This window comes from Microcaecilia unicolor, chromosome 4, assembly GCF_901765095.1.
Source record: "Microcaecilia unicolor chromosome 4, aMicUni1.1, whole genome shotgun sequence".
Classification (NCBI taxonomy): Eukaryota; Metazoa; Chordata; class Amphibia; order Gymnophiona; family Siphonopidae; genus Microcaecilia; species Microcaecilia unicolor.
In genome coordinates, this window is record NC_044034.1 from 27,992,576 (window position 1) to 28,011,746 (window position 19,171).

The window sequence follows — 19,171 nt, forward strand, 5'->3', positions numbered from 1 at the left end:
TCCCGTAATTTAAATTCCTGACACAATTCTTCAAACGTACGCGTTTTGCCCTCTTCAGACACTAGATGATATACATATTTTATACCTAATGTCCGCCAGCGGCTAAATGCCGCAGACGATGTGCCCTCTGGAAAATCAGGGTTGTGGTACAATGGCAAAAAAGGTGTCGCCCTCCAATCGAAATGGTGCCACCTACAAAGCCATCGCCACGTTGCTCTTGCCGAGACAACCAGGGGGTTCCTGACCAAATCTCTACCTAATCTTCCTCCAGGCGCATGTAACACCCAGCCCAGGTGTGCAGTGGGGGACATGTCTAACTCTGTTGGAGTTGCTGAAAAATCTTGGCTCCCCACTAGCCAGTCTCTTATGTGCCTCATGGCACAGGCTATTGTTAACTGTCTTATATTAAGCAGACCCATCCCCCCCTGTGGTCTTGGCTTCTGAATCACGTGTAAAGGGAGTCTGGGCTTTTTGTTATTCCAGAGGAAATTCTGTACTAGCCTGTTTAGAATCTTCTCTTCCTTTCGCCTCAGATATAGCGGCAACATCTGAAATTTGTAAAGCCATTTCGGGACTATTATCATATTTATAAGGCCTATCCGACCCATAAGTGAGAGTGGGCATGAGCTCCAGAGTTGCAGTAAGCATCTCGTGTTGTCTATGAGGGGTTGTATATTCCTATCATATAGGGTCCCCAGGTCAGTTGGAATAGTGACTCCCAAATAGTTAAACTGGTGCTCTTCCCATTGCAGTGTAAGGGGACCCCTCCAAGTGGTTCTGATTATAGGATCTAAGGGTATCGCCAGTGATTTGGCTTTATTGATTGTGTACCCAGACAACTTGCCATATGCCCTTATTACTTCTAAAAGATTCTCCAAGGAGGCCTGAGGGTCCCCTAGTAGCAGCAGGACATCGTCATCGTATGCCAGCACCTTGTGCTCTTTCCCAAAAACCTTTATGCCTCTGATGTCTCGCCGCGTGCGAATCTCAACCAATAGGGGTTCTAGTGTCAGTAAGAAGAGTAGTGGAGAGAGGGGGCAGCCCTGTCGTGTGCCCCTGCCTATGTCAAATTCTGGTGTTAGGACCCCATTTACTCTAACTGCAGCTTTTGGTTGCGTATACAGGAGTGTTATCGCTTGCAGCGCCCATCCCTCCAATCCTATGTCCTTTAAAAGACCGAACATGAAAGACCAATTTACTTGATCAAATGCTCGCTCTGCATCTAGACTCACAATCATGCGGGGTACCTCGAGCTCTGCCCCGGATAGCATTGCCATAATGAGTTTCCTTACGTTTAAAACTGAATGCCGGCCCCGGACAAACCCCGTTTGATCCTCCCCAATGAGCCGAGGCATCAAAGGTGCCAGGCGGTCAGCCAGAATCCGGGATAATAATTTGGCCTCTACATTTATTAGAGAGATTGGCCTATATGAATTAGGCTGCAAAGGGTCTTTGCCTTTTTTTAAGATCAAGCTAATTATCGCCGAGTTGGTATGCTTTGGGAATTGACCTGCCTCTACCATGGCATTAAGGTGCTCAGTTAGTGGCCCTATGATCTGTGGACTCAACATTTTATAAAACTCTCCAGACAGGCCATCAGGCCCTGGAGCCGAGTGTAACTTTAGAGCACCTATAGCCCTTTGCAGCTCTTTTGCCTCTACTGGACTATTAAGGGCGGCCAACTGGTCCAGAGGGATCTTTCCCAGTCGCTGCGTTTGCAAATATCTCTGTATCTCTTCCCGAGGGCCTTCCTCCTCTGGGCCCTTTTCATACAACGTGGCAAAATGTTTCCTAAATATGTGCGCAATCTCTTCTAGGCTGGTAGTTACCCCACCTGTGGACTTTTGTATGGCTGGGATGAAGCACGATTTGCGGGCCCCTTTCACCAGCCTAGCCATCATTCCTCCCGCCCTGTCTCCGAATTTGTGTAGTTTATATTTCCTGTACAATAAGGATCTCATTGTCCTTTTGTGTATGAAGCTATTCAATGCTGCTCTGGTGGACACCAGCAACTCATATTGTGACTGTGTGGGATTCCTAGTGTAGTTCCTTTTTGCTTCTCTTAATTTCTTCTCTAGGCCTATTATGCCCTGTGCTATCTGTCGGTTGCGTTTACTGACATAGGCAATCATCTCGCCTCTTAATACCGCCTTGGCAGCTGACCAAAATAGTATAGGATCTTCCCTATGGGCTTGGTTGTGTGTTGTGTACTCTTCCCATTTCTTCTGTAGGAACCCCACGAAGTCTTTGACCTTGTACAGGTAAGCTGGGAATCGCCATCCCGGCCTCTGTTGGAAGAGTGGCATGGGCTCCAGATCCACCCAAGTGAGCGAATGATCTGATATTTCTTCTGGGCCAATTTGGGCGCTAATTACTCTGGGGAAGAGGTCTTGAGATGTAAATATGTAATCTATTCTAGACTGCGTGCGGTGCGCCCTAGAGGTGTGCGTATAATCCCTCTCCTCCCCATGCAATAATCTCCATGTATCTACTAGATCCAGTTCCTGGCAGAAGGCCGCCAACCTTGCGGTGGCGGGCTCCCGTCTCTTCTGGCCTGTGCCTGATCTGTCTAGCTCCTCATCCATCACTTGGTTCATATCACCTGCCAAGATCAAGGGGAGATTGGCCTGATTTTGAAATCGCGCTAACAGTTGGGCGTAGAAAGCATGTGCGGAAACATTCGGGCCATATATGGAGGCTAAGTGCAGTTCCTTTCCCTGTAGGTTCAATTTAATCCCTACTACTCGCCCTTCTCCATCTTTAAACATCATTTGTGCCTGACACTGTAAGGCTTTATGAATTAGTATGGCCACCCCCCCTCTTCGCCCTGTTGCTGGGGAGTAGAACACCTCGCCCACCCAGTGTCTTTTTAATTTCTCGTGCTCTTCCCGGGAGAGCCTAGTCTCCTGTAGGCATGCTATCCCCACATCGTGTCGTTTTAATGCCGCCAGTATTTTAGTTCTCTTGACGGGGGAAGTGATGCCCCCAACATTCCATGAAATTATTCGTATTTTCCTAGGGGACGTGCCAGCTCCCCGATTGTATAGTCTTTAAATACTCTCTATGGTCTTGTCTCCCGGGGCACCCAGCCTTGCCCCGAGAGAGTGTGTCCCCCACCGCACTCCGTAGTAGCAATGACATTAGTTGATACCAGCTAGACAAGCAATAAAAATTGTGTTTAGGTTCATTGTCATCTTGTGTTTTCTCCTTATCCCTCCCCTCCTCCACCCCCCTTCCTTCCCCCTCCCTCCCCCTCCCCCCGCCCGCTTGATACCCCAAACCATCACCCCTCCAACCCTCATAACAACTACCCATTTACAGTGGGTCTTAGGGGTTTCCTAGTCTCCCGGCCCCCGACTCTTATGTCCTCATTTTAACCAGCTTAACAACCCTGTTTAACCATTAACAAATTTTGAGTTACACAGCTTTGTCCACGTATGCTCCTATACACATCAGTGCATTCATTCATTACCCACAGGTGCTCTTTCCCTCTGCTCCAGCTGTTGCACATATTTCTTTGCTTCCTCCGGTGATCCCATGACTTTCCATTGTCCTTGCTCTTTGATTTTTAAAATCGCTGGATATGCCAACATGAACTGAATATTCAGCTCGTGCAGGCGCCTGCAGTGCGGGGAATACAGTTTCCTCTTTTCTTGTAAGGCTGCTGAGTAGTCTTGGAAAATGAGAATTTGATGTCCATCAAATTTAGTCTCGTTTCTTTTTTGTCTGTATCCTCTTAAAATCTCCTCTTTGTGGATGTAGTTATGTACTTTCAGGATCACAGTTCGCGGGTTGCGTCGGCCATCTTGCTGTCGGCCAATGCGGTGGGCCCTTTCTAGACATAAGGGCCCCGCGTGGTCAGATAGTGCAAACTCTTGCGACAGCCATTTTTCCAGCACTGACGATAATACTGAGGCTCCCACAGATTCTGGTAAGCCTATTATTCTTAAATTCGCCCGACGGGATCTGTTTTCAAGTTCATCAAGTTTCTCTGCCAGTGACCCGGTTTTAGTCTCGAGCGTTTTCACCTGCTGCAAAACCGGGGGAATTGCCTCCTCCATTGCCACCATCCGCTGCTCAGTCTCTCCAGTCCTCCTCACTGTATCCGTTAAGAGCTCTTCCAGCGTCGTTAGCTGAGCAAAAACCTTATCAAATTTTTTTTGGATCGGCTCGATCACCGTTCCCACAGTACTTGCAATTTGGCGCAGTTGTTCTTCTGAGAATACCGCGACGTCAGATTGTGGCGGGCCGTCCTCCACTCCGCCAGTCGTCTTCGGTTTCTCTTTTTCTTTTTTTGTGTTTTTCGGCGCCATTGTTGCTGTTGCAGCGCTCAGATACTTTTCCATGCGATGCGCTGTCACTATTCTTACCAGAAAGCAGTTTTCTCTACTATTTGCAGGGTTTTTACGGGTTTATTCGAGTCGGGGCCCGGGAGAACTCGGCACCACGTCTGCCTTGCCCTAAAGCATCACGTGACCCCCCCCAAGATGCATTGTTAAAAACTCCAGGTGATATCTGATTACCCTCAAATCGTTACCTACCCTGCACTTGAATGCAACTCACCTTGAGCTATAACTGAAAAAGGCATGAGCTAAATCCAATATCCTTTTTCAACCAGGATTATTATTGTTTTTGCCTCCATCAATCCTGCTCAAAATTTGGTTGAAGTTAATAGCCCACATCTAGCTAAAGCATTTAGCATTTAAATTGGCCTTAAATATACCCTATGTTTCTTCCTCCAAAGTTCTATGCCCTTATAAGGATAAATTTGTTCCATTTTCAAACACAACGGAAATAGGGGCATAAGCCACAGTATGAATGAACCATGCCAAACACGGCAGCAGGCTCAGAATGGTAGTCTGTGGCAACAGGCAGATTTCCTTGTATGCCCTCTGCTCCTTCTAAAACATTAATATCAAGTCTGATATATAAACCAACTAAGCAGAGGAGGCGAGAGGAGGGACCAGTGCCAAGCTTACACTACCCTGGGTCTGCGGTACAGAACCCAAGCCAAAACAAAGTTTCATACGGAGGTAATGTGGTACCTAGCTGAGGATCAGCACATCATAAGAGAGGGCTTATTAACTGCCAAAACGTATTGCCACCTAACTTGATTAGTAACATAGTAAATGACAGCAGATAAAAACAGGTATGGTCCATCCAATCTGCCCAACAAGATAAACTCATTTTATATGATATGCGATACTTTATATGTATACCCGAGTTTGATTTGTCCTTGCCATTCTCAGGGCACAGACCGTAGAAGTCTGCCCAGCACTGTTCTTGTACTAAACGTTCTGAAGCTAACATTCTCAAGCAAGCTGTATATAAACTCTCTCTTCCATAAAAGGCGCAGTATCCACTCCATTCCTAGATGTTCCCTCGGCAGTTGACCGCAGTCCTTCTCCAGGATTTTCCTCCATGAACACCGAAGAGAAGTAATTGTTTAGCACGTTTGCTTTATCCTCATCACTCTCCACATAGCCATTCTCATTATCTTTCAGTCTTGCAATTCCATTCCTATCTTTTCTCAATTAGGTGATAGGGTGTCAGTAATGAGGTCTCTTTGGCCTCGTGTTATAGGTTAAGTAACATCTTCCTGTCTCTTATTCATGTTAATAAAGCTATAGCCATTATTTATTACTTAGAGCCGTGTTGTTGCATGTTCATTTCCAATACAGTATCTTTATTCTTTGGGCATGCCAGATGACAGTTCTTTTGGCCATATTAAAATGCACACTCTAATTAGAGCTGTGCAACTTAAATATACTTCATTACAAAAACATCCTCTGGAAAAAAAAACTGAAATACAGTAAAGTGCTATAACTTAAAAAGCTTATTAAACAAAATAAATTAGTCTAAAAATATATCATGCTTGGTCACTGGGCTACACACTAATACCCCTGGCTGCTTTAGCTACTATTTACTTTTGTCTTGGCTAAAAATATCAAGCTCTATCAACTCAGCTCTGGCTCAGGTGGCTGGCACAGTGCACCACTGCCAAGAAGTATTCCAGAACCAACCATGTGATAGTTTTCTCCTGCTTTTCTTTACTAGTCAAGGCTACAGGGCAGAATTCATAATATTGTTAAAAGGAGAACAATTATACCTGCTCCTATCCAGCAGCACCTAATTAAGATTCAAACTATGATTTGGCAGGTGTCCATGAGAAAACAAGTCACCAACTCATTACCGTTTAATTTAAATGAAAATGAATGCCATTACTGGAAGAACTGCATACCACTCTTGGCTCTTCTAACTTTATGGTCAGTGTGACAACATTCTGTGACGGAAGGAAGAAAATAAAGGATAACATTTCCGTAACATTTAAATCAGGGGAGGACTGACAGTGATCATGACTGTTTTTGCCCAGAGCTCCTAATCACCCAATCTGATGTATATTATTGGTCAGGGGAGAATAAGCCCCCTACTGCTGTGGCCCCTTGGCCACTGCCTTGATAGGCTGGTCAGTCTGCCCCTGATTTGAATGTAGTTTTGGACAGCTGGAATGTTTGCATTTTAGCAATTGCACTGGTAACAAGTGATAGTCTATTTCTTGTACCAAACATTATGAGTCAGAAGAAATGTTACATGCAGCCAAATTTCAGCTATTCACCAACTAAAGCACGGCCAGACACAGAGGCTTTGTAAACAGTCTTCTACCCACTCATCATCACATTGTAATCTTATATGTCTTTTTCCCTAAATGTCTTCCTCTTGGTTTGGACTTTACCTCTTTCAGTCAGGAATCAACATATTTAGCTCCCTCATTTGGGAAGTAAAGTAAATGACAGTTCACAAACACCACATAAAAGTCACAATGCTTTTATTTTAAGACAAACCTTTTTTGTTGTTGTTGATTGCTAATAGTTAAGGCATGCACTTCCTATGAGCAGTAACTCATGAAAATTACACTCCTTTTTCTGGATGTTTTGTTTGTTTTATGTTTTAAGTCTTCCGAAAAGTGCCCTTTTTAAAACAATAAGCCAGGTTCTCAATTGTTTCCTTCCCTCATCCACTGGCCTTGCTGGACAAGCCACCACCAACTTATCAGTACCAGCTCAGTAGGTTTCTGGTATCGGTCTGGCTCCTCCATGACATGCACTCATTTGCTCCTGCTTCCTTTTATCCTATACTAGTAAAAAAAAGCCCATTTCTCATTGAAATGAAATGGGCGCTAGCAAGGTAATGACCTTCTGCCATTAATGTTCTCCCCCCTCCTCGTCTTAGGACCCACCTTCCCCCTCTCTCTCTCATCTCAGGACCCCCCTCTCCTCCCCCTCCCATTTCCGCCAGCCAGTGCCTCCCTCCCTCTGTCTCTGTGGCCTCCGACAGCAAGGAGGATGTGTGCGGGTGCCCCAGCCCTTCCTACGTGGCAGCTGCTGTTTAAAAAGTTTTACCTCCTGCTCATCCAGCAACACTGAAGTGCAGCAAGTACAGACGCCGCTTGTTTTGGCTGTTCCTCTGGTCCCGCCCTCATTTCCTGTTTGCAGAATGGCGGGACCATAGGAACTGCAGAAACAGAAGCGAAACCACAGAGTTCCCTCGAGGGCGGGGCAGTGATCGGGGGTGCGATTACGAACCCTACAAACACTACACGGCTTCACTGCCACACGGAGTCAAATTCAGAACGTTGGAGGTACGAATTATTATATTAGATAATAATTCTCACCTCCAACGTTCTGACGCTGCCTGGGACTGTGGCTCCCTTGGATGTGGTCTGCTACCTGCGGTAGACAACACTGACGTCATACATCCCTTCAAGTATGCTGCTTTCCCTTCTCTTCGCTCTGACTCTGGTCCCACCCTTGCGCAAACAGGAAATGAGGGCGGGACCAAAGTCAGAGCTCAGAGCGAACAGAAGGAAAGGCAGTACACTCGCTGACTCTGTTCGCTCGTCAATGCTGCTGACGGGACCCCAGTAAGAGAGGGGGGGGGTTGGCAATTTTAGGGGGGGGGGACTGGCACTCAGAGGGAGGACAGAGAGAAGGAGAATGACAGAGGGAGGGAGGAGGGCCTGCAACTCGGAGGGAGAACAGAGTGACGGAGAGTGACAGAGGGAGAAAGCCATGGAAAACGGAGGAGATGAAAGGGGGCCGTGGGACTTGGGGGGGACAGGGGGAGGGAGGGAGGAAAACCTTGCTAGCGCCCGTTTCCTTTCATACTGAAACGGGCTCTTTTTTACTAGTAAGAACATAAAGACCTTTTATCCTTATTACTGCAGCTTCCCAGCCCTATTCCTACCCACATAGCAGACAAACCTTTACAACACTGCACAGAGTACAGGTTTCACCTTATGAATGTAAAGTAATTCCTACGGTCTCTCAAGCAGCAAATCTTAAAAGATCTTTAACAATTCCAACTGACAACACCCATCAGAAGTAACAGGATGATCCTGGGGAACTGAGTTCAATTCCCACTTCAGGCACAGGCAGCTCCTTGTGACTCTGGGCAAGTCACTTAACCCTCCATTGCCCCATGTAAGCCGCATTGAGTCTGCCATGAGTGGGAAAGCGCAGGGTACAAATGTAACAAAACAAAACAAAAAATTTCTAAAGAGTGAATCTAATAATGTTATTAGCCATTACTTCTGTTTTGTATTTTCCGGCTACATTTATTTCCTACTAAACATTACAGAAAAAAAAAAAGACCTGGAGAGCCAGCTGAACAGATTAGCGCAATACAATAACAGAAATAATTCAAAATATAATAAACACTTATTTGTTGCTTCCTGCTTTAAATACAGTTATGAAAAAGAAACAAATACTTCAAGTTGTTCCCTACTGCACATCTTTTTGTTTTTGTTCTTTTTTGCTATACCACAAAACTCTGGCCTATATCCACCCCCACCCCCAAACATTGTATTTCCATCTAAAAATCAACTAACCTACAAAAAGGGAGCAATTACATAAACTGCACAAGAATTGTGAGAAAACCTGCTACCTTGCAGCTTATACAAGATCTATGTTCTCAGAATGTCTCCAAAATCACCACCACCACTTTTGTATAAGCTGACAAAAATAACTCACCTACACACTCCACAAAAACTCAAGCACTTCTATATGGCTCCCCATGTGATATAGTGCCCATGGCTCTCTCCGCCCTAAGACACAGAGTAGACACAGGCCCTCTTTTCTCCAATACATGCAAACAAAGAAAGTATAAAATGACGGGAGAAAGACCATACAAGTCCATCCACACCAACAGCACAGTCTTTACAAATCATTCCCCCTCAGAGAACCATTACAGTTCAGCGACCTCAACATACATTTAAAAAAAAACAAACTGTATTTCCTCTTCCAGTTGAAATCTTTGCCTACCACTTCCACTAAGCAGCTCCTTCCTAACCCCAGACACACATCGATTTCCCTGAGCAAACAACTCCCGTCCAGACCCTGAGAAACCAACTTTTACTCTCAAATTCTGCTTTTTACCACAATCGATCTCCTCCTTACATTCTGTACACAGACTCAAACTTAGTTCGAGACACAGCTCAGGACACCCACCCAGGGAACGTACTTGTTTCTGCTGCTCCGGCCTCCACCCTGGGCACACACTCTCTTTCCCCTGGGGACGCAATTCCAGTCCCTATCTTTGTCACTTATAAGAACATAAGAAAAGCCATACTGGATCAGACCAATGGTCCATCCAGCCCAGTATTTTAGTTCCCAACAGTGGCGCCCACTCCCTCAGGGAACACAGTTCCACCCCCCCCCCCCGGCACGCAACCATACACGCTCCCTTCCTGCATTGAACACAGCTCCAGTGCCTACCTCGACACCAACTTCCCCAAAGAACACAGCTTCAGCCCACACACTCTCTCGGTCCCCCACCCTGCGCGCACACTCTCCCCATCCCCAGGGAAGAGAGCGCCAGTCCCCACCCTGAGCACATATACAAACTCACATGTCCCCTCGCTAGTGGGGGCCGCAGAGGAGATCCAATTTCTCACAGCGGCCGTAATCGTTCCACTTCCGTGCCCTAGCCGCTCTCTTACCTTTGCTGGATAGCTTCGCTAGCTTTCCTGCGCCCTTCTGCACGCAGAACTCGACTCCACTCCAGCACCCACACAGGATGGAAGGAAGCCGGCACAGGCACTTTCCGCCCCAGCCCCACCCCTAGGGCCGCTGGCACCTCCTCCACCAACCGCCACTCCTTCCTCCCACCACGCTACGAACTCGCTACCCCAACAAGCACCGCCCCTCTCTCCGCCTCTTCCGTCGCCCCCTAGCACATGGTGTATCTTCGCCCAGATCGCCAGTCTTACGCTGTGTACATACTTTGTAACTAGGTGGGTGGAGTGAAGCGTGCGGTGTTCAGAGAAGGGCAGAAGGTAGGTGTGTGTAAAGAGAGAAGGGGAACCAAGAAGTCTGGTGACTTCGTCGATGACGTCACAATGAATGGGAATACACTGCTTTTCAATGACGTCAGCGTGTCACTGTCTGCAGAACCGGCTGCGGAGTGGACGGAAAACATTGGCTCTTTCGCTTTACTTTTATTCATAGACGTTGACTCTCTGTTAGTGGGCTTTGAGTGTACGCTAGGGTAGTTAATGTTATAAGTACATAAGCAGTGCCACGCTGGGAAAAGACCAAAGGTCCATCAAGCCCAGCACTCTGTCTCCGACAGCGGCCAATCCAGGCCCCAAGAACCTGGCTCATTATGGATAGCTTCTGAATATTTCCAAAATGTACTGGGAACTGTTTAAGCTATCGGAGTATAATACAACCCCTTAATTCCATATAGTGCACCAAAAGTTAGGTTCATTTTGGTGCTCAAACGGATCGGATGTTAATTACGAAAATTAAACGTTTTCCATGGACAGGATCTTTTGCCACACCTCTGAATAAAGGTCACGGTGACGTGACCAACCCGGCTATCCAATAGAAAGTGCTCTAAAAGTTAAAGTGAGCAAATTAGAGGATTCCCGCCCGTACCAATCTCCTATATAATAAAAAGCACCTCCAACGTTCTGAAACTGACTCCGTGGCACTTAAACCTTGAGCCAGGCCCCCTGCCCATCTTCAAATCATTGCTCAAAGCCCACCTCTTCAATGTCGCCTTCGGCACCTAACCACCACACCTCTACTCAGGAAAGCTAGACTACCCCAACTTGACATTTCGTCTTTTAGATTGTAAGCTCCTTTGAGCAGGGACCGTCATTCTTTGTTAATTTGTACAGCGCTGCCTAACCCTAGTAGCGCTCTAGAAATGTTAAGTAGTAGTAGTACCATTCGTGCTCTACATCTGATGAACTGACGTCAGTACTTCCTGGTACGTCACCAGCGAAACTGACCAACCACAAGAAAGCAACACGACCCAAACAGCATGCCCGAACGTCAACGACACACAACCGCTGTGAAGAACAGTGCCAGTAAAGCCCAGAAACCAACCTCACTGACACACTCGAAAACAGCCCCACCCCCCCGGTGCTCTGTCACTCGCCCCTCCTGAGATGCCACTGGACCACGTCCCCCGGCAACAGCCCCCCTCATCCGACTTCGGACCCCTGCCCTCTCCTCTCCAACTTCAGACCTCCCCCTCCTCCCCGACAGACTCCCTCCCGAATCAGCGTTCAATTACTCCATACTCTCCGCCCTCCCGTCACGACACGCCTCCGGACGTAGAGGACCCCACCCTCTCGGGTCGTCGTCCCTCCGTAACACCCTACCCTACCTCCCTTACACTTGCAGGCACCATCCCTCCATCGTTGGTGTTACGGCGAATGGCAGCAGCAGTCCAAAGCGTCCAGGCTCGGCACTTCTCTCTCTCACACAGCTCAGGTCCCGCCCGTGCGAAAACAGGACATGAGAGAGAAAAGGGCCGAGTCTACACGCTTTGGACTGCTGCTGCCGGCTGCTGTAACACCGACGATGAAGATGAATCTCCCCCTCCCCCCCAACAAAAAAAACACGCAAACCCACCTCCAAACCCCCTGCAAAACCCTCGCAGTTCAAAAACACTTCCTCCAACTTTGCCAGCACAACACACAAAAAAAAAGAAGAGCCAGCAACAACACGGATACAACCCACTCCACCCCTCAAAAAACGCTGACCCCCCTCCAACCACCCTCACATTTCACCAACCCATGGACCCCCCCCTGTCATTGACAGACACTAACACACATACAATACCACAGAAACACACGCATTCCCCCGCAAACACCCTGACCGCCCCACCCTCTCTCACACACACAGACACACTGTCTCACACACATAAGACACACTCACAAAGTAACTGTGTGACACACATGATCTTTCACTCTCACACACACAGACACACAACCACTGCCCCCCTCCACCCCAAAACCCCACTAAAAAAAAATAACACAAACATACACTGATGCGCAACAGGCACACTCACTCACTCTCTCTGTATATATATCACCCCTTCAACAATAAGCACACTCAAAGCCAAATGTCACTTCAATACACAACTGTGAGACACACACACAATATCACAACCTCCGAATCCACCCCACCCTCAGTCACTTACACACAAACTGTCTCTGTGACACAGACACACACAATGTAGCTCCGTGACACACATGATCTTTCACACGCCACCCTCCCCCCCCCCAAAAAAAAAAAAACACAGAAGATGCACAAGGATAGATGCACACTCAATCTCTCTCTCTCTCATTCTATATCTTCCCTGCAACAATAACCACCCTCAAAGCCACACACCACTTCATCCCACTTTGCCAGCATGGGACATTTCCCAACCCCCCCCCCCCCCCCCCCCAAGCCAACATTAAAAAAAAAAAAACAGACTACAACACCACACTAATACAAGCCACCAACAACACGGCCAACCCCCCCTCCCTCCGAAAAAAAACCCAACCAACGCTGACCCCCTCCAAGCCCCCTGCCACACCCTCTCAGATCAGCTTCCAAAACCCACCCTCCCCTACCAGCCATTGTGAGACATACACACAATACCACAAAAACAGACACTAGCAGCCAACCTGCCAGTCCACCCCACCCTCTCTCACTTTCACACACACACAAACACTCTGTGACACAGACACACTCTGTGTCACACACACAGTGAAGCAGAGTTACAGATCGCAAAACACGCCCCCTCCCCAACATATGTCCCCCACCCCCAGGCCCACCAAAATAACAAGACACCTGCAACTCTAAGACAAAAACAGTAAAACACAACAGCCAACCCCTCCAAGTTTACCAGACGCCCCCCCCCAACATTGTTACACGATACTCGCCCCTGCACTCCAACTTTGCCCCACCCTCTTTCACTTCCCCACACACACACACAATCTATCTTTCAAACACATCTTTGTCTCTCACACACACAACCACCCCCCCCCCCAACCCCCCCCCCCGAAAAAAAACACACCGACGCACAACATGGAGAGATGGACACTCACTCTCTCCCCCACCACACACTCACAGTTCACCGCCCCCTATTACCCCCTCCCCCACGACATTCTGAGACAGAAACACAAAATCACACAAACACAGAAACTCACACCCAACCTCCTAGTCAACACAACCCTCTCTCACTTTCACACACACACAAACTATCACTGTGACACACACAGCCACACTCTCTATGTCACACACAGTGTTGCCGCCTCACATCACCACACATGCCCCCTAACCAAACATCATCTCTCTCTCACACATACTCCTTCCCATGCATCACTCTCACACACACACAAAAATCACTTCATGTAACTGCCAAACTTAATGTCTCCTAATAGAGTCCAAAAAAAAAAAAAAGGCAATACATGACAATTATAACACTGCCCATTTCATTTCTAGCAATACACTGGACACACAGAAAACAGCAACTGTGCCACTCTGAGGCATATTTTCAAAGCACTTAGCCTTCCAAAGTTCCATAGGTTTCTATGGAACTTTGGAAGGCTAAGTGCTTTGAAAATATGCCTCCAAACGTACAAGGTACGAGGAAACGCACCTCTGAACTAAAAGAACTGACACTTTGAACCACAGTACGGAGATAACACGCCCTCACAATCTCTAATCCAAGGTATGCAGCTTGGTGAACAACAGTGGAGGGAACAAAAGGGAAGACACACACACACAAATTGTGACACACACACACAAGACACACTGGCTCACACACACACACACAAACTACCTATGAGATACATGATCTTTCACTCACACACACAGACACACAACCACCACCCCCTCCACCCCAAAACCCCACTAAAAAAGAAACAAAACAACCAACACTACAAAAAAACAAAAATTAAAAAATGATATTGCACATAATACAAAAATGTCAATTATTCATTACCAACACCACATAATTATCCTAAAAATCCCTTTCAAAACATTCATTGCAAAAAAACAAATACCTTGCTAGTGCCCATTTCACTGCTCTCAGAAACGGGCCTTTTTTACTAGTAGTATATATATACAAAGTGACATTACAGATACAGCGCTGCGTAACCCTAGTAGCGCTCTAGAAATGTGTAGTAGTAGTAGTAGTATTTTGTCCGTGGAAACGGAACGACCCGTGTCTATTTACTTGAGTCAGTCAGTCAAAATTCGAGAATTCAATTTATCAGATATTTTATTTAATATGTCTACCCAAAAGACAGGATTTAAGCATTGTGCTACTTGCACATGTAAATGATCTATTACTGACCCTCATATATGATGTCTCCGTTGTTTATGGGAACATCATGATACACTTAATTGTTTTTCTTGTAGGAGTATGTTACAGAAGTCACTTGAAATTAGAGCTCTAAACTGAAGCAATATTTAGCTACTTCACATTCGGAAACTTCATCTGTAAGTTCGTCGAAGAAAAATTCTACTGCTCAATGTTTACCTTTATCAGCTGATTCAGCTCCACAAATAACACTTCAATCCCTGCTCTCCCCCTTGCCTCAGTGCCCGGGGATCAGGTGCCTTCATTTCCTGCTCTCCCCCTTGTTTTAATGCCCGGGGATCAGGACTTCTCTTCAGGGAATTTGCAAAGTTTGTCAGTGTCAGCTCAATTGCCTGAGGTAATTTTTGCTGATTCTCTGCCTGACACCGATGCTTCCACCTCGGCTTTACGTTCTTTGAAATCAGCTGTTTCAACGAGACCATTTTTTTCTCACAAATCAGCTTCTCAACATCGACGTTCCTCAACGTCATCATCAAATACTCTCACTTCAGGTCGATATCGAGCTTCCTCGACCTCTTTCTCATCGTCTGACACTCCCCCAACTAAACGGAGTCAAGCTCACTCTTGGCATCGACACCATAAGTCTGCACAACGTCGACACTCCAGGCATTCATTATCTTGTGCCTCTTCTAAATCTCATAAAAGCAGGGGAACTAGATCTCAATCATCTTCCTTTAATGCACAGTTACAGTTAATTAATTTACTCACACAGGTTCTACAAAATCAGCAGCCTGTTAAAGAGGTTCTTCTATTCCTTCTAAAGCTAAAGAGGTTATTCCACCTCAGTTGCTTTCATTTAAAACATCCTCTCACCATAAATCTCCTCACAGACAGGAATTATGGTCTGTCTGTCCTTCAAATTCTAGAGAAGATGATTTTTCTGTAAATTCAATAATATGTAAAAAGTGGGAGTACGACCACGAAAACCAGAAACTGGAAGATGTTCTTGAATAAAAAACTTTATTGAAAATTTAAAGACTCGACACGTCGTGTTTCGGCCGTCAGGCCTGCATCAGGAGTCTGCTGTACAAAGTGCTGCAGAGCAATGACGATGGAAATCCTCTGGAGTTTTTACAGCAGTCTTAAAAAAGACTGTTTTAAAAAAAGTCCGTCAGAAGCGCTGCTCGCACTGTTGATAGTATACTATCAACAGTGCGAGCAGCGCTTCTGACGGACTTTTTTTAAAACAGTCTTTTTTAAGACTGCTGTAAAAACTCCAGAGGATTTCCATCGTCATTGCTCTGCAGCACTTTGTACAGCAGACTCCTGATGCAGGCCTGACGGCCGAAACACGACGTGTCGAGTCTTTAAATTTTCAATAAAGTTTTTTATTCAAGAACATCTTCCAGTTTCTGGTTTTCGTGGTCGTACTCCCACTTTTTACATATTATTGTTTTTACCGTGGGGTGCTAGAGTTTTCCACCTTCTGGTGGATCTTCTCTCACTTTTCTGTAAATTCACCAGTTCTTTCTCAAGCTTCTTCAAATCATAATTTACAACCTATGCAACCTGTTCATCAAATACCCTCTACTTCTAGTTTACACTCACCTAAACAAGATGTACTTATTCAAAGTTTTTAGTTAAGTTAGCTAACACATTGAATATTCCTCCATCCTCTCAGAGTTGCCTTTCTGATGACAAAAGATTAGTAACCAAATATCTAAATATTGTTAAGGAGTCTATTGCCCTTCCTGTAGCTCAAGTACTCCAAGACCACCATAAATTAATCTAGACAAATCCTTCTAATATAATAATTTGCTCCTCCAACATTCCAATGTGTCTCACTGGGATCGTAACCACCTGCTGACATCACTCCTCCAACGTTCCAATGTGTGTCACTGGGATTGTAACCACCTGCTGACGTCACTCCTCCAACGTTCTCCGTCCCCCCTCCCTCCCAGTTCCATGGGACCCTGGAACTGGGAGGGAGGGACGGAGGGACAGAGGGAGGGGGGACCCTGGAAATGGGAGGGAGGGAGGGGGACACTGGAACTCTGAGGGGGAAGGGGGGAGGGAGGGGGGCCGGGAACTCGGAGGGAGGTGGAGGGGGCAGGGAAGAGATACTGCACATGGATGGATGGAGGGGGCAGGGCACAGAGGACGTTGCCTGCATATGGATGAATGCAGGGAGAGAGAGCATAATGCAGGGGAGGGAGGGGACCATGAAACTCGGAGGGAGGCAGGGAGGGGACGACCCTGGAACTCGGAGGCAGGGAGGGGATGACCCTGGAACTCGGAGGGAGGGAGGGGGACAAAACCCTGGAACTCGGAGGGAGAGGGGATGACCCTGGAACTCAAAGGGCGGGAGGGAGGGGGGACCCTGGCACACACTCTCATGCTCACACACACACTCTCACTCTCACAGACACACTCGCACCCACTCTCACTCTCTGTCACACACACACACTCGCACATTCACTCTCTCACACACAGTCACTCTCTCAAACATACACACTCCGAGGAAAACCTTGCTGGCGCCCGTTTCATTTGTGTCAGAAACGGGCCTTTTTTACTAGTATTCTATAATACCTACTCAGAGAGCTTTAGAAAATAAATATAAGGTACAGGACGTTTTAGATCATGGCAAGAATCAACTTCCTCACGCATCACTGGTAGTTAAATCAGCAATGTGTCAAAATAAGATTCAAAAGGATATAAACATTCTCCTCAAAAAGACTTAAAATTTATGGATACAATGGCAAGAAAGAGTTTTCAATCTGCTATGCTTTCAGCTCGTATTTCAGTTCACACTTTTCACCATGTAGAATATTTATATACAATTATGGATGATTTATCAAAGTTGCAGTTCCTCTTGCCTCAGGAAAACATTCTTCTATTTGTATCTATTATGGCAAATTTAGAAGAATGTTCTAAACAAATGATCCGAACGACTCATGATCATTTTGATACCTCTATAAGAGGTGCAACTGCAATAGCAGCAAGACATTTATCCTGGTTGACAGCTTCAACTTTAGGAGAAGACATTCATGAAAAAGTAGCTGTAATGCACCCCCCCCCCCCCCCAATCACTGTTGTGTGTCTCTACAATTTGGCTGCCAAATGAATTTGTGTTGTGAAAGCAAGAAGGGCCATCCCCTGACTCCTGGTGTACAAACTTGTATCTTGCAGACGTTTGGGAATTCAGAGGGACCTGGAGTCCCTGAGACGCCGGTTACGGCGTATACGGTGGGAAAGCCCCAATCTTGTTAGGAGGCGTGCGACGGTGCGTCAGGGCTCGACGTAAGTATTGTAAACAGGGCATCTCTACTCATTTGTAAATGTATTTATTTAATAATGCAAATGTGTACAATGTCAGTTTCCATGGTGGCTAATAGGCAACTAGTAAGCCATAACACCTCTGTCCCAGATCAAGGCCTGAGGTTGCTGCTACCCTCCCATCAGTGTGGCTGTAACTTCCAATTAATCATCTGAGATGAATGAGATGACATGCCTCACTTCTGTATCCCCCTTTCTGGGGTGAATACTGTTTCATGGTATTCTTGCCTGATGTCCTGCTCTTAGTGGATGTCATAGCATGATTTGAAAGTAATGTAAAGAAATAGTGCTTCCACCCCCCCTCCTCCTCCCCACCCCCCCAAAAAAAATTCATCCTACCATAGTCACAACTCAAAATGCTAACATGCTGCTGAGGAATGAGTGTTCCCTGCCAACACATCTTATAGTGTACTCCTTTTTCAGACCAGCTTCCAGGGTTCCCTGTCATGTCATCTCATGCATCTCACGCCCCATGTGTCTAGCCCAGGGCTCACCACTGACCCCCACCTTTCCTCATTCCTGCCTCATACCAGCTAACCAACACCTGCACTATGCAAGCTATGTTGAAAGTGCTGATCTCAAGGACAATCCTTTTACATACACAGGGCGCCAGCAGGAGGAGGAGGAGAAAGAGCAGGAGGAGGAGGCAGGACTGCCTGCAGCGGTGGTCAAGCAGGAGGAGGAGGACCCCTGACATGATATGCCTCCCCTCGAGGAGGGCCCAACACCTCCAGCCCTCTCCACACCATCCCCAGCCCTATCACCAGCCCCATGCCTCCTACAGAAACTGGTGAATAGCCAAAACCAGTTGCTGCAAGAGGTGTCAGCAATGAGGCTGGAGGTGTAGGCAATGCGGCAGGCTAACGAGCAGCATTTCAGGGTGCAGAGGCTGCTCCTGGTGCTGCTCGTTAGCCTGCTGCACAACGTCTTGCAGGGACGAGGACATGGCCTCCCTTAAAAGACTTTGGGGGGGGAAAAACAATTTGGAAATAGTTATATTTTTTTGTTTACTTAAATACACAATTTCATATTTTTCATGTAACAGGCTGTGTGTCTCTACTTTGTGCACTACATATTATCAAATGCTGGGGTTGATGTGAGAGGAGTCAGCAATCTGGGTTGCATGACAGGTGAACTGTGAAAGAGAAACTTTGGTACATATGTGTCATAAGTGTGGCCATACAGAAGGCTACCTGTTCCTTCCAAACTGCATGGCTGTATGGTA

The 19,171-nt window shown here is 46.6% G+C and overlaps 1 protein-coding gene and 1 long non-coding RNA gene across 6 annotated transcripts in view; one reads left to right on the plus strand and one right to left on the minus strand.

The window, feature by feature from the left end:
- PAK1 (p21 (RAC1) activated kinase 1) overlaps positions 1 to 10,104 on the minus strand; it is a 184,353-nt gene extending 174,249 nt beyond the window's left edge. For 2 of the 5 annotated variants that reach the window (XM_030200071.1, XM_030200072.1), the window contains exon 1: positions 9,998 to 10,104. The gene's annotated coding sequence lies outside the window, so the exon portion shown is untranslated. The other 3 variants (XM_030200073.1, XM_030200074.1, XM_030200075.1) reach the window with 3 other exon arrangements.
- Positions 10,105 to 10,226: 122 nt separating this feature from the next.
- LOC115467843 lies at positions 10,227 to 18,889 on the plus strand. Its single transcript, XR_003941770.1, has 3 exons — positions 10,227 to 10,333; positions 17,800 to 17,910; positions 18,552 to 18,889. It is a non-coding gene; the product is annotated as an uncharacterized LOC115467843 (long non-coding RNA).
- The last annotated feature ends 282 nt before the right edge of the window (positions 18,890 to 19,171 follow it).